Source organism: Sardina pilchardus, chromosome 1 (genome assembly GCF_963854185.1).
Source record: "Sardina pilchardus chromosome 1, fSarPil1.1, whole genome shotgun sequence".
Classification (NCBI taxonomy): domain Eukaryota; kingdom Metazoa; phylum Chordata; class Actinopteri; order Clupeiformes; family Clupeidae; genus Sardina; species Sardina pilchardus.
Window position 1 is genome coordinate 44,591,660 of NC_084994.1, and position 16,454 is coordinate 44,608,113.

Sequence of the window (16,454 nt, forward strand, 5' to 3'; positions counted from 1 at the left end):
CCCACCTCCACACACACACACAACACACAACGCACAACACACACACACACACACACACACACACACACACACACACACACACACACACACACACACACACACACACACACACACACACACACACACACACACACACACACACACACACACACACACACACACCCCTCCCTAAAACTCACACCCCAAAGTCTCGCCTCCTTTGAGGCGTCACTCTGTGTGTGGAAGTCAGGGGGTTAACGCAGGTCTGCTAGCATCCTTGAGTGACACGGTTTTGTGTTGTTGTCTTTGTTTTTTTTCTGTCTTCTATTTGCTGAAGTGGTACTTGTGAATATATGAATGCATCTCGGCCCCTCTATATATCTATGTGTGTATGTGTGTGTGTGTGTGTGTGTGTGTGTGTGTGTGTGTGTGTGTGTGTGTGTGTGTGTGTGTGTGTGAATATGTGTGGGCATGTGTCCATGTGACTTGCCCTGTCTTCATGTTCTCATTCAGTCCAGCCCACTGGCTTGTTTTGTGTGCCTGGGAGCATTCCCCAGTTTCCTTTCTCTCCCTCTCTTTCTCTCTCTCTCTTTCTCCCTATCTCTCTCTCTCTCTCTGTCTCTGTCCATTCCCACTCTTACCTTCCGTGACCCCTCCTGATGAACTCACCAGGTAATGAGGTAAGGCTGTGTGTCTGGCTCCTGTATAAATCCCCATTCTAATCCTCTCTGAAGCTCTGAGCTGAGTGACAGCCAGACCATCAGTCTTTGAAGCGTTTATGGCTGACCACCAATAAGCCCCAACATACTGAAAGAAAAGGGGGGGGGGGGGGGGGGGGGGGACAAGTCCAGCTCTCCTCTTTCTGACCAAAACACAAAAACACAAGAAAACAAATCCTGTCTTGAGTGAGTCCGAATCTCCACAAAAGCAGCTTGATGAAGTTATCATGAGGTGGCGCTGACAGGAAGCAGCTTTTTACTGGGCAGTGGACACAGGAGGACTGGGGGAGGACTGGTCAGGGGGTGGGGGCACCGATCACCATGGGGGTTTGAGGGTCTCCGCAGGCAACCAGGGTCTCTATGGGAGCGTGAGGAGGAGGTGGGGGGGGGTTAGACCCCCTCGGCCCCCCCATGGAGTAAGAGGCGTGCCGGGACTCTTAAAAATGCCTCAGAGCTCCCCCACATTGACTCCCCTCATTGAGCCGCGGGGCTCTTTATGTGTTTGCTCCGCTCTATTTGTTTGTGCTCTTTCAACACTGGTGGTACTGAGAATGTATTGGGTTTTAATGGCCCCGCGATGGCCGCCGGACTTTTGTAAATGAAATAAATGTTGTTTTTCTGGCGGACAATGAGGACGGAGTCTCTTTTGGATTGGTCTCTTTGCTTTTCCAATTTACGGTTTAGCTATGTGAATGCGCTCCGCAATCCTGGAACATTCGAAAGGGTAGTTTAGCGATGTAATACAACATGCATGGGGTGGAAGGGGGTGCTTCCTAAAACAAAGAAAGTCGTTGTCCTCAGCCAGATACAATGAATCAAATGCTAAAAAAGGGTTTGCAAAGTTGGGCTGGAAAATAATCACACTCAAAAATACAGTTAAAAAAAATGTAAAATTATTGCGAGGGCCAGTCCAGGGCAAAGACCCTCTTCCTCTGCGGATTGGATTTTGGATGCTAGCGCAGCACAGCTGCTCCAAGTGAATCAGCGTGGATGAAGAAATGCTAATTCCAGATGTGGAGCTAATTGCTTGACTGATTAAAAGCAAACAGTTCAAAACATGAAATATTCATTGTTTAAAGCCGGCCGTCACGTCGTGTCCTCAGAGAGGCGGTCTTGCTGTGAGAGGTTATGTGAAATTCCTCCAAAGAGAAACGGGAGCGTCTCGACAAAAGACATCTGTCAATCGCGAGGAAATAGCTGATAAAGCTCGTCTATTAGAGAGGGGGCTGCTGTTCAATAGGTGAAACCACTCATGCACTCACACACAAAAGAAGCATACACACACACACACACTCATACACACACACACACACACACACAGAGAGAGAGAGAGAGAGAGAGAGAAAGAGAGAGAGAGAGAGAGAGAGAGAGAGAGAGAGAAAGAGAGAGAGAGAGAGAGAGAGAGAGAGAGAGCGACACACACACACACATACTCACACACACACACACACACACACACACACACACACACACACACAGACAGACACACACAAACACACACATCCACTCTAGCACCAAGCTCCAACATAAAAACACACACACACACACACACACACACACACACACACACACATGTCCACTCCAGTACCTCCAACATAAAACACACACACACACACACACACACACACACAAACACACTTTAACACCCCCCATCCCACACACTCTCCCAAGTGTGTTGCGGGGCTTTAAACTAACCCCTTATTTAGAGCCCCTGATGAGTGGCGGATGAAAGGGCCCATGCTGGGCCAGGCTGGCGTTAAGGGCCCGGCCCCTCCGTCACCACCAGATTAGAGGAGATGAGGGGGGATGGGGGATCTGGAGCATCTGCACAGAGATGCTGGAACCACTGGCATTCCACACATGCAAGCGCCACAGAGATAGAGGCCTGATGGGGCCTAATAACACCCTCAAACACACTCACATGTGCACACTCAATAACACAACACACACACACACACACACACGCACACTTACTTACAAACACACACATGTGCACACCCAACACACACACACACACACACGAGTTTAATGCTGCATCTGCAGGTATGTTTGTAGTATTTGTGTTGTAAAGTGTGCATTCATTGTACATATTGCTTGATTTATATAGTTTAGCTAAATAGTTATATTTAGTAACTTTTGTAGCATTTTTAAAAAAATCACCCTCACTTTCAATATGGAATCATTGCTTCTGAGACCTACACACACACATACCATACAACCACAGCCATACACACACACACAAAACCAAACTCACTATCACAATGCTATACACACGAACATGGATGTGCATGCACACACTCTAACACCCTGTGTGCAGCCCTGCATCTTCAGCATATATGTAACCATACACCATATGGAGTCTCACACACACACATATTCCAATAGCAGTCAAATAGATGAGGCCTGACAAGGAAAATACGCATTAAGTTACTTATGTGTATTTGCACAGCACACACTTAAACACTCACAAATAAATAAACACACACACACACACACACACACACACACACACACACACACACACACACACACACACACACACACACACACACACACACACACACACACACACACACACACACACACACAATTTCACCCACCTTTTCTCATTCAATCAATGATTGGCTACTCGACCCACACACAGACAAGTGTAAACTATCTTATCATTACTGCCCTGAGAGATGCTGAATAGGGAACAGACCAAGCTAAAAACAAGCCATCTGGATCTGAGGGAGAACTCACAGATTGCCTAATCCATAGCAGACAGATAGCTGGGAGGACTCCTGCCAAGTAGGAAACTAGCGACGGGCAGATAAACTGGGCCCATTCCTCAGACCCATTGTGCGCAGGCCACAAGTGTTTATTATTGACCGTGCAGCCGAGACAACTCAAGCCGGCTCTCCAGCGGTCAACTCCGTCTGTGTCAACTATCCGTCTCTGCACTCGAAGATTGTGCACACATAACACACGTTATGATACACATCTGAAGATACAAACCTGCACACACACAGATGGACACACACACACACAGACACACACACACACAAAACCATGTGCATATGCATGCCGTCAAAAATGCTAGAAACATAAATATACATTCTACGTATACTTGCTCATTCACTCCCCCCCTCCACTCACCACACACACACACACACACTAGCTAACAAGCCATGCTTTGCACCAGACTAGAGTCTCCCTCTGCCCTGACCCCGTCCATGCATCGGCTCTTCTGTCGTGTTCCACTGATTTCCCACAATGGCACACCTGCATGTGAGCCGCTCCGTGACCACCACAGCCCCCCTACAGCCCCGCTACAGCCCCCCTACAGTACCACTACAGTACCATTACAGTACCCATTACGCGCTGCCCTGCGCATATTATCCTGCTAAAGGGCACCAGATTACATGAGTGTGTGTCTCTGACAGGGGGCCCCTCACCTCGGTGTAGATTAGAGCTGGGCTTCCCCAGAGGAGCTGTCTGTCTCTCTGCAGAGGGGAGCAGCTGACGCACTGTACTGGCCTCACAGTCGAGAGCCCCAGAGCCCAGAGGGTACTGTAGACTAATGCATCCCAGAGCTCCAATCATAGTGGTGGTGGGCACTGCATAGCTGTGGCTTCGCTTTTCCACAGGCGGCAAGTGTGGAGGAAATGGCATTGTTATACTTTCTCCCTTGGCATGTCTGCATCATGTCTCACTCTCTCTCTCTCTCTCTCTCTCTCTCTCTCTCTCTGTCTCTCTCTCTCTCTCTCTCTCTTGAAGAGTGAAACTGCGTGACAGTGAAATGTTAAGACATCTTGTAAATTGAGGTCTCACTTGTTTCTTCGTCCAGTGTACACTAGTACCCACCACATGAACCTGACCACTGCAACCCCAAACGCTCAGACCATGAGTGGACACACTGGAAATGTTCTGTGACTCAGACCACATAAACACACACACACACACACACACACACACACACACACACACACACACACACACACACACACACACACACACACACACACACACACACACACACACACACACACACAATCTCCGGCAAGGGGCCTCCACCCCTGATGTTGCCCCCACATCAATCCCTCACGGCGGTTTATGGGCCTGTGAGGAGAAACACACACACACACACACACACCTACACATGCGCACACACACACACACACAAACACACACAAACACACACACACACACACACACACAGGCATGCATGCATGCACACAGGCACACACACACACACACACACGCACACACAGACGCATGGCGACCACCACACACTGGCACCCCGTGTTCACCCACCCAGTAAACAGGCGCCGATCTCTGAAGCCCGGCGAGGGCTGCCCTATGAATCACGGCGCTCGTTAAGGCACCAGGGCAAATAAACAGCAGGGGCGGGACGCGGGCTGGACGCCAACGAGGGCTGAGTGATTGGTCGCCTCGGCACGCCGACCTGCCTGTCTGTCACTGCTGGGTTTGAAACTGGACACACAGGAAACCATTACATATATGTGAATGGGTGACTAAGGAGTGACACAGGACATTAATGTGGGCCTGTGCGTGTGGTGTACGTTTGTTGTGTGGGTGTGTGGGTGTATGGGTGTATGGGTGTGTGTGTGTGTGTGTGTGTGCGTGTGTGTGTGTGTGTTTGTGTGTGTGTGTGTGTGTGTGTGTATCCGTATGATGTCAGCAGCATATGTTTTAACCTCTTGACTTGTTTGCCTGCTTCAGCCAATTTTCATGCTTTTCAACAACTGCCAGAGAAGGCATTTAAAGCTGCTGAGAGATTGTGACTAAGGTTTCCAAACACAGCCAGTCCATGAATGCACTTTAAAGAAATGAATCTATACAGACGGAATGTCAAACACACCCATATGCCATCCATGCCTCAATCACTGCAGCGAAAATAAACCGCAAATTCACAACAGTAAAAATATCACAGCAGTGAAAATAAAGCCCATAGCTTTCGCTTGTAAAAACGGGACTAAATACGAAGTCCACGTTGACTAACTCATACAGCTTTGAACGGCACATGTAACTAATGGTACTAAATGTTACTTAGAACAATCCATTTGAAACAATCTAATAATAAACTATATATTTTCAACATAATTATATTTGTCAAGATAGTTCCATGCTAGAGTGACAAGCGAAGACACAGTTAGGCATGAGGTCTGTTTGCGCTCTCATACCTGCTCCTTTATTAGGCACTAATGATAAGCCGTCTGGGTTGACATCTGCTGACCCCGGCTCTATTCTACTTATGGCTAGTCATACACCTTAAGTGGTTGCTCAGCTTGTGTAAATACGTCCGAGGCAGGTAATATCTCAACCTCTCCTTCCTGAGTGTCCGCTAAGCCGACAGGACTCCCGAGATCCTCTCTTTCTCTCTCTCTCTCTCTCTCTGTCTGCGCTGGACGGAGGGGTCCCGAGTCCGCGGAAATAAAAGCCGCGCCGCTGACAGCCTGATGTCGAGGCTCGTCAGTCTCCTCCTGACGTGTTTGTTTCTCGAGGGAAAATAAACAAGGCCTCCGGGCCTCTTTTGTTTGCCCGGACACGAGTGCGGCGATCCTCGCTCCCGCTCATCCGTGGCCAGCTGCCGTTGTTCTTTGCTCCGCTTCGGGCCTCGGACGTTGAGAAGGCAGAAGCAGGGTGGTCTTATAGCGGCCAGAGGCTCTCCAGCCCTCGACATCTCGTCTGTTTTTCAGGGGCCTCCAGATTAAGGCCTCCAGCTGAGTCAAAGGAAAGGGAGGCCTACTGAGATAGCTTCTGGAAAAGTCCATCTCCAGAGCGCAACAATGGACACAAAGACACAGGGAGGATCCGCTCCCCCCCCCCCCTCCTCATCTGGTCTTGGGAATGGCTTCCCAAACCCTTTCCACCCCTTGAACTAAGTGCAGTGGCGTAGAAACAAACCTGCTCTGCTTAATGCTAATATAATGGCCCTCATTCGTCAACCAATCCAACATCTCAGAGGTCCACGCCGTCTTTAAGTGCATGAGGAATGGCTGTGCAACGCACGAATCTTGCATCTGATTCATCAAACGTCTGGAAAACACCGGGACCGAACATAAATATGAGCGCCCGTTGATTAATGGCACCTGGACGCAGGAGCCTTGTGTTACAAATGGCAATTTGTCTAACCCCGGCACCCTCATCCCTCCAGAACTACATATGGCCCGCAGTGTTTTAATATAAATGTGCTGCGGATGATGAACGACCCCCGGCCAGTGCCAAACAGGCTACAGGGAGAGGAGTTGAAGAGCAAATATTAACAAGACGACTGACTGTCATCCGCACGTTATATTACCCAACAGAAGCACTATGAGTGATGTGTTGGCGGTCATGTTTAACCTCTCTGACTTGTGTGAAATATGAATTAAAAACACTGATCTGTGGTGTGATGTGAGGTGATGTAATCCCGATATGGTATTATTACCCCCATGTTCACTACAATACAGTGTAATCTCTCATGATATCGCTCACAGTATTGTCCCCCTGGGTTTACTCACAAGGGGTTGGCTCAGGATAAGCTGCAGTGAGATCATGTGATGGGGGAGTGATAGTGAGATGATTGTGATCAGCGTGTGTGCGTTTTAATAAGCGGCCGACTCAGTTTGTTTACGTAGTCGTTGTGCTTAATCCCCCGTCCTCCTTCCCCGTCTAGAGGCAGCATTAGGGTGGATTAGCATGGAGTGCGTGTGGGACGCAGCGGGCTGCAGGAGAGAAGAGGAGTGCGGGAGGCTCCAGAGCTGCTGCCTTCCGGCTCAGACGCGGCTCCTACCCGGCTGAGATCCGGGCCACGTCAGGGCCAACAGCTCTGCAGCCTCAGCTGCTGTCAGACAAGAGGGTATCAGAGCGCCGTCACCATCAACAGCAACAACAACTGCCCATCACCCCCGCGCATCCTTCCTGACCTCTGACCCCCTCTCTCCACGGTGATGTCCTCCGCTGTCAGGTGAGCAAACGCCTCCCTCACACTGTTGACTTAATCCGAGATGGGAAAACAAACGGCCTGTCTGTCTCCCACCTCCCCCTGGCCCCCTCTCCCCGCTCAGAAGGCCCCGCGCTGGGGCAGCTGTGACGGATGGGCCCTGCCTGCATCCCCCGGCCCTGGATCTCTGGACCCGCCTGTCACCGACTGGAGTGAATGCAACCCATCAAAACGCTCAATGGGAGAGCCTGAGCGGCACACACAGGATAGACTCCCGAGAGCTCTCTCTCTCACACACACACACACACACACACACACACACACACACACACACACACAGAGAGAGAGGATAGGACTCCCGAGAGCTCACACACACACACACACACATTATCTCCCACCTCTAAATTTAAGATAACACCTATGTTGAAATCTATGGGCTTAAGGCCGCTTCAGGCCAAGATATTTCTGGCTTTGCAAGAGCGGTGTGTCTGGAGCTCACTCTGACGGGGGAGACCAGACTAGGGCCGTGATGAAGAGGCTGGCAGGGTGCACCAGACGCCAGCGCTCTCCCCGCGCCCTGAGTGATGGGAGAACATGGGCGAGAGATATATACGCTCCCGCGGTGATAAACAGGAAGTGGGGCTTTTGGATGGGCGTCATGGTGATGGGGGCCAGAGGGAAGGGGAATATATGCTTCAGATCTGCGTCTCTTCTGCCTGCATTCCAAAAGAAAAGGATTTTGTGTGACACAGACGAGAAGAGTTTGACTGTACAGCAGAACTAAAGAACTAATCAGAGAGAGGTGGGAGGGGAGGAGGAGGGGGGGGGGGGATTAAGAAGATTAAAAAATAACTACAGAATAAATTAATTCCATGTGAGCTGTGCGTCTTCATCTTGCTTTGCTCATAACAGGAGTTAAGTTACTCAACAAAACTAAGATACTTTTATTTCTATTATTTCATACATTCATTTACCTGTGCAAAATCAAAAAATAAATCGAAGACGGACACAAGGGCCTCTGTCTCATGTATTCAGTTGTTTATTAAGAGAGGTCCCACGAGCCATGTTTTTGCCAAAAGAACATGGAAACATTCTACATGGTGTCATGGAAACATTCTACCAACGGGCACTGCCGAGGTCACCCATGGTCACTATTTTCGGCAAACTTAATCATTCCTGTTCTATCCGAGCACCCAAGGGGAACGATTACGGCGAATTACAACTTGTTCTTAGTTGATGGGAAATTGTGCTTCTTCCAAAAATTGTTTATGTAGGAGTTTGGAGAAGCTTTAAAAATCAGACTGTTTTGTTTTGGGATTTAATATTAATAAAAAGAAGGGTCTTAATCAAGATGGATGCCGTCTCCTGTCCTCTAACACACCTTGCAAATCTCTGTGCATGCGGTCCTTGTTCTTTCCCATGTAATTGCTCTCTCTCTGCCAACATTCTAAAATTGGTTTTATAGACCCTAAGGAGAAAGCCTTTTTGGATTTCCCTAGAAACGTGCTCTCTCAGAGTAATTCGGGAAGCGAATCAGTTGCCGCCTGAAGCTTTTGTGCGACAGTGTGAACTGGTCCGAAGGGGGGGGACCCATTCCTGGAGATCCGAGAGCAGCTGTCCTCTAAGCATGCCCCAATCCGCGGACTGATGGAAAAGACTTCAACTGTGACTTTTGCCTGCACGCTTCCCCATCGACTTCAAATGAGCCTCCTTTTCGGATTCAAAATAGCATGTAATGACTTCAATAACCCGCCGCACAGGTAGGGCCATCGGAAGGCCACGGCGTTCGTTTGGTTTTTTTTGCGAGCGCGGCGTAAATGGGACGTGGGATTGGGTTTTCTGGAGCGGGCCAGACGACCGTGCGCTTCAGTGTTCTCTAAATGATCTCAGCCATCTTGCTGGGCTCTCTTGTCTTTGGTGGGTTCTCTACTCTTCCCCATTGGGCCTGGCCATTGTTGCCCGCCATTCAGGCGTCCGCTCCACCATCTGGTTCTTTATTCATGGCGGCGGAGGAGAGAGGAGTGCGAGTGTGAAGGGGGCCGCTCTGCCCGGCTACTGGACAATGCCACAGCTGCATGACCCCTGCCCACGGAAGAAAGGGTCCAGCCAGACCCCGCTGTGGTCAGCCACCCCTGATCTATGACTGCACTCACTCTCACTCGCTCTGTCTCTCCATCCTCTCTGTGTTTCTGCACGTCTATCTGTGTGTCAGTGTGTGTGTGTCAGTGTGTGTGTGTGTGTGTGTGTGTGTGTGTGTGTGTGTGTGTGTGTTTGTGTTTAAAGGAGAGTGGTTAAGACAAGTGGTAGGTTTCACATTCAAAGGAATACAACAAGGTCGAACTCTCTTAAATGGATATTGAAAGTATGTGTCAGGGAAAGACCCAAGGGAGAGTATATATCCCATTGACGAGAGACACAAAAGCTTTCTTGAGTGGACTCCCGACCATTCTCTGATAATGACCTGTTTAAGACAATTATCTCTGTGGACTCAAAGCAGTCTTTACTCTTTTTAAAGAACTCCCAGGTCCACATCTGCCAGTAATACAAGAACTATTATTCACTTCATGTGTTCAAAAATGTTCGGAACAATTTTCAGCATGCGTAAAGGATGTCGGGGTCGAGGCTGACGATGGGGGGTGGTGTTGCCTGAGCAGTCGAATCTTTTTCCTATGTTTTAAAAAGACCTCTAAACTCGTCACTTTTATCACAACAATTTACTGTCCGGAGCCATCTGTGATTCATTTTTAATTGACTTCAGGGGGAAATAAATCTCTGGTCTAGTTAGTCCTCCTTGCATGTGAGGAGTTGGCTGTAATATTCAAGACTGCAGGATTTGCCGTATTCTGTAACAAATTACTGACGGAGAATAAAGAGGCGGTTTAAGAAACACTAGCTATAATCATATCCACGGCTGGCCGATAGCACTCTTTCTGTGGGCCAGAGCCATTTTACTGTTAACCTCTGGAACGGGAGCTCAAAGCTGCAGGTATAATCTTTAATTATTATGTTATTACGCCGCGCACAAATTCTCCGGTGTCCGTTTGTTTGGGAATTCAAGATCACCCGTCGAGAACGAGATCGGTTCCATCGGTTGGACTGTGTGTGTGTTTGCTGGACAGGCGCCCGGTCAAACATAACTGCCAAAATGGCTGCAGATCAACAGCTGTGCCACACGTCAGTTTCCATCAGCCTTAGCTCGCCCTGAATATCCGAACCCGTCACTTTGGCTTTTACAACTGTTGTCAAGCTGCGTAGAAAGCTATACTCCTGTTGAGCAACAACCCAATACAAATAGAATTCTCGGGAACCGTTTCATAACGCCTGGCTTTGGCAGCGACCGCCGATCTGCATGAAAGCCGAAGTTAAAGATTTATTTCACCTTCCCCTTCTTGGTCAGGTGTTTCTGAGTTTGTGCCAAACGCGGACAAGCTCCAACCCAACCAACCATATTTAACAGCTATAGCCTATTCCTAATAACAACGCCAGACTATTGCACGCTTTCACCATATGTTTCCAGAGCTGCAAACGATTAGGCCAACGAACAGCACACAGACTTATGAGAAAAGAAAATCTGCTCTCGCTCATTACGTCTCTCTTTAATACGGCACGAGACGTTATTACGTCGTAGATAACACTTATCACGTTCGCATGCAGGTGAAGGGGGCCCAAGCCAGAGCACGTCCGCGAGTTTTTTTTTTTTATCAGCTCGGAGCGGACGGTGAGAGCGGTGAGAGCAAAGAGAGACTCAAAAAGCGCGGCCATTAGCCGTCCGGCTCGCTGATGAGTTGCCGTCGTCTGTTTCCAATTTGAGGCCGCTGGCACACAGACGCTGCTACGGTTCCCTGAGATCATATCGCCTCAGTGTGCTTTTTAATGTCCAAATGCGCTGCCCCTTGTGCAGTGCCTCATTCTTTTAGTGAAGGAGGGCGCGGGGAGGGGGTTGGGTTGGGGGGGGGGGGGGGGGGCAGGACCACCATAGCTTTGATAAAAGCCTTTACTGCTTTACTATGAGGGGGAAAGGACAGAGGAAGAATGGAGAGAGGGAAATAGATGAAAAGAGAAACAGGAGAAATGAAGGGAGGCAGGGAGAGAGGGAGGGGCGGAGGAAGTCATCAATGACGGAGGTCAGTGAAGTCTGGTTTTGGTGAGTAGCTGGTGAGGTGGGGAGGGAAGGGGGGGGGGGGGCGCTTGTATGTCCTCTCAGGAGGGGTCGCGACCCCTTGAAATCAGGACATGGCACCCCTCTCATCTCTGACACAGAGCGGCACCGCCTCGTCCCACAGACCCACGGGAGAGCAGACGCAAGAGCAGAGTGTTTCTCGAGAAAGGAAGGAGAGGCTATACGTCTTCACCGCTCCAATGCAGATGTTCCAGTCTAAAGCCCACGAGCTTACTCTTTCACACAGTGTTTGTTACTATAGGCCTCAAACACTAATACACACGACGCAAATGAACCCCCAAAAAACGTTTGCAAATCAAACATTTGCTTGGCCCCAGAGCTCCCACAGGCCCATGCTGTACAAGGACATTTCCTTTCTATTACAGGGGTTACAGGTGTTTGCCTGATGGTTATGTTAATTGGCAAGCCACTAAACCCACATAAACCTAAATAAACCCAAATAACCCCCGTCCCCGATGTTTGTTTTGGATGAATCTGTCACTAAGGACGTCCAAAGTGAGAAACCGCAATTATTTAGATTGAATTTTCCAGGACCGCTCTTGGCTCGTAAAGCTCTCTCTCCGATAGAATCATTACCGCATAATCAGACTTGTCAATTTAAATGAAAAACATCTCAACTCCCGTTACGAAGGGGGCCGGGTAAGAGAGCGCAGAGCTAGTTCTGGGATGTGTTGTTTTTGGGCGCCAGAGAGGAGTTAGCAGTGATGTCATGGACGACGTCTCGGCCAGTCAGTCTCCACACCCCCCACGCCATCGTTACTCTGCGTCAATCACGCAGATGAATCTCGACCTTCGTTCACCTCCTCCACCCGAATCTACTCTGCTCCACTCCGCCCGCTCCTCCTCCTCCTCCTCCTCCTCCTCCTCCTCCTCCTCCCACACATGGAGGTCAGGCCTCCTCCACTGCACTAGGCCCCCCTCCGGTTCCCACTCGCCCCCGGGGGTAAAACCCACCCGATTGCCCTCGGGAGGGCAGACAAACGTGCCCAGTCCAGGAGGCCTTTGCCTGGCATGCTATCAGAGGTGCCCGCCGTGTGGCCCATTTTACCCCCCTCATCCACACACCACTGACCCTGGGCCTGGTACACTGGGGGCCCGTGAGAGAGACTCTCCCCCATCTAAGAGGGCCGTGTAGTGGGCACGATGGAGCAGAGAGACCCCCCCCCCCCCGACACACACACACACACACACACACACAAACTCCCACCGACCACCTCTCTACCCAGCCATCAAGGACCAGAGGGGGACCATGGCGACAACCCTCCACACAAACTATGCTCTCGACAAACAGCCAGCTGCATTGGAGGAGGTCTGAATATAGCTGTTGGCCACGTCTCGGGGAGAAAAAGGCAGTGCCTATATTGGCCTTTGTTTGACGAGGCGTCCATTGACCGTTTCTTGGGGCTCTGCCAGCGTGCCGGACACAATGCGGGGAGAGTAAACTTTATTTGGTCGGCGCCGAGGACGCCTTTTCACTCACGTAAGGCCGAGGGACCGGCCCGAGAATGGCAAATCCACAGGCTAAACTGCCAGATAATGCACTTTCCTATAGGCTTAGTGTGAAAAGCCCGGAATTCAGCTCCGCACGTATGTGTAGGAGAGTCAACAGAGAGTTTATTAAGACCTAAATCTGACCCTCAAGACCACCCTTAAAAACCCACACTGGTGACGGCTTAATGACCACAGGACATATGGGCCTTCACAGTGTTTGACTGGGAGCTTGAATGAGGGGTAAAACGAGGAGTAAGGTTTTCAGGGTCCCTGGATTTCACTGCTTGCATCGAGGCGGGGCATCAGCAGTGAGGCTTGCATTAACCCACGGGGGGTCTCTTTTACCCCCCGGCCTGGACCTGAGAGGGCCCTTGTGTTAAACTGATAACCTTCACACCAATAAAAATAAGTGGAGGGCACTGAGGTGGCTCAAACTGCCCGAGCGCCTTTGATGAAGAGGGCCGAGGGTGTGCCTGAGACGCTCTCCTACGACATCATCATCTCCTGCGTCCTGTGCTGTGATGTTGATTTAGCTCAGGGCCTTCACTTCCACATCCATTCCTGAGCACTTAATGCAGATAAACAAATAAAACTTGATTTTTTTTTTCACCCCCCTCTCAGTCGTCTCCCGGTGGAGAAGGAGTGGTGGCATGCGGTAGCGTGTTTGTTTGATTTCCCGAAGCTCGGCGTGAGTAGCCGCGTCAAGCCTGGAGTCCCCAACATCTCTCGGCGGGTTGCCCCCCTAAACGCAGGAGTCGGGGCGGACGTGTTTGTTTTTGCCGCATTATGCAGCGCTGGCCCTGTCCAGCGATTGTGCTCTTTATTTGCTCAGACGCACCAGGGACCAGCAGAGGGAGGCCTTTCATCTCTGGACACGTCCTCGCCGCGGCCCACACAATACGGCCGTCTGGCCCGGTCCCACACAGACACAAAAGGCCCGCGGTGAACACAATCAACCAGAGACCTGGCTTACAGGAGAGAGAGAACAGAGTGCTTTAAAAAGAGTGCTTTAGAGACAAATGCATGGGAGCTAATGGGAGTTTTGGATCATGCTGTGGAGTAGTTTGTGCGGCTGGGCAAGAGTGCAGCGACACACCTGCTTGTGATACGCATATGGGGGAGGGCGGTAATTGGAACACCGTGCCCGTGGCGATGGTGCCCGTATCCACTTCAAAATGCTGCCCACTTTGGAGATGTTTATTGTTCCAAGTCCGCTTGTGATTTTATTGCCTTGCTAATGGCGGGCCGCGGAGAGGGCCAATCAGCCTGATGTATTTGTATTTAACGTTAATTATGACACTGGATAAATAACTTGGCTTCTGTCGCTGGGTTGTGGGCATGGTTAAATAACCGGTCTGTCATCACCTCGGGAAAAAGAGGAAAGAGAAATGGGATTTATTTTCCACGGGATGAAAGAAAAGGTATACAATGGGTTTCCACTTAAATGTATGGAAATGACCGCAGACTTTACACACGGAAATAGGCTATTTAAGAAAATTCCTCTTTAAACAAATAGTGAGCTATTCACATTAACTCCGATGCAAAACATATTAGGATAAATAACCATTCCCTGCTAAGTTCAGGCATTACAAGTTTCACACAGACCATAGATGGATATATTGTGGATGAAGAATTTTCTATACATTCTTATTTTAAAAAGGTCAAGTATGATATATTTAGTTCAAGAAATCAACAGTACTGACAAAAAATGAGTAAGTAAGTAAGTAAGTAAAATGTATGTATAAGGCACATATAAAATACAGTTTACACTGACCACAGTGCCGTAAATTCTTCAAAGTCTTCACACTAGCAGGTCTGGTTGTTTCCTGTGTTGTAGCGTTGTGTAGTAAGTAGGAAACCAGTCGTGGGGTACCTGATGGGGTCAGGGCTGACGGATAGGACAGCAGTGGATAAGGCCACACAGGGGTCCCTTCCCCAGTGACCGGCTGGAGAAATCGTTGCCTGCGCGATGGCGATGGCGGCGGCGACGAGAACCTCGGGTCTGACCCTCACAGGAGGGGTGCTGAACAAACTTTTCATTTGTGTTTGCTTTCCTTTGTGTATTTAGCCAAAACAAAGTCCAGTACTAGGGAATTGTTCTGCGCCTCGTCTGTTTACGATCAAATTCTAACTGCTACGCTATGAAATCCAGCTGCAATTGTGGGGGAGAGAACCAAGAAAAATGTGCAATAAATTTGATCATCTGTACGACTAATAAAGTAATAGGTTTAAGTGGGTGAAAAAAATTATTTGTACCAAGCTGTTGATTTCCAGTGTATTGAATTTTATTGAACTGAACGTGATAATGGAAGCTGATTATTCGATGATTTCAATGGGCCACATTTTATTTCAAATGTTTAAGTTTTTCAGTGTCTTCACTTGTCTGTGGTTCCTCCAAGGCATTGTGTTTTCATTCTGTTTATTTTCTTTTACGGTTCGGAAGAAAAAATCCTGCGCAATGTCAGGAAATGTGCTTTTTGTGGGTTGTGGAAAACCATAAAGGATAAAAAAAACGGGCCAATTAAGCTCACCCGACGCACAGCTGAGTCCAGCGCCGTGTCCATTCCAGGCAAGTGGGAGAACAAAGGGGGCGCAGCGGGGTCTGGCTGAAACCTGACACCGTGACATGAAAACGCCGCCCTGCGGCATTATGGGGGATGCGAGTGGCAGCGTTGTCACCCGGGTCAAGAGTAGCGCAGAAAGGGACTTTCAGCGGCGAGCTCACTCCATCACCCATCACCCGCCGGCCCCTCACCCCTCACCTCTCCTCCTCCTCCTAACTAGCCCTGGAGGAGTGGGACCTCCGCCACGATTTACTACGCGGACCCTCAGCTTTGACCTGACAATGTTAAGTCCTATTCCAGACCACAGAACGACACCAAACACACTGACCAAAACAGGGAGGGTGGGGGGCGAGGGGGTCAGTTGAGAACGAATACGAAATGTACTTTTTAAATTGAATCCAGTCCTTCCTAAAAGTTGCATCAAACTCAGAGAGCTTGTGCAATGCTGTATCCTAGTGAGCTACGAACCAGAAAAAAAAAACAAATACATAAAATCCTCATGCAAAGTAGTAAACACATGAAACTCTCCAACTCTCTCCAGTTCAATAACTTGTTCATACCTTTGTACAATCAGCGATAGCAGTCACTCCCAA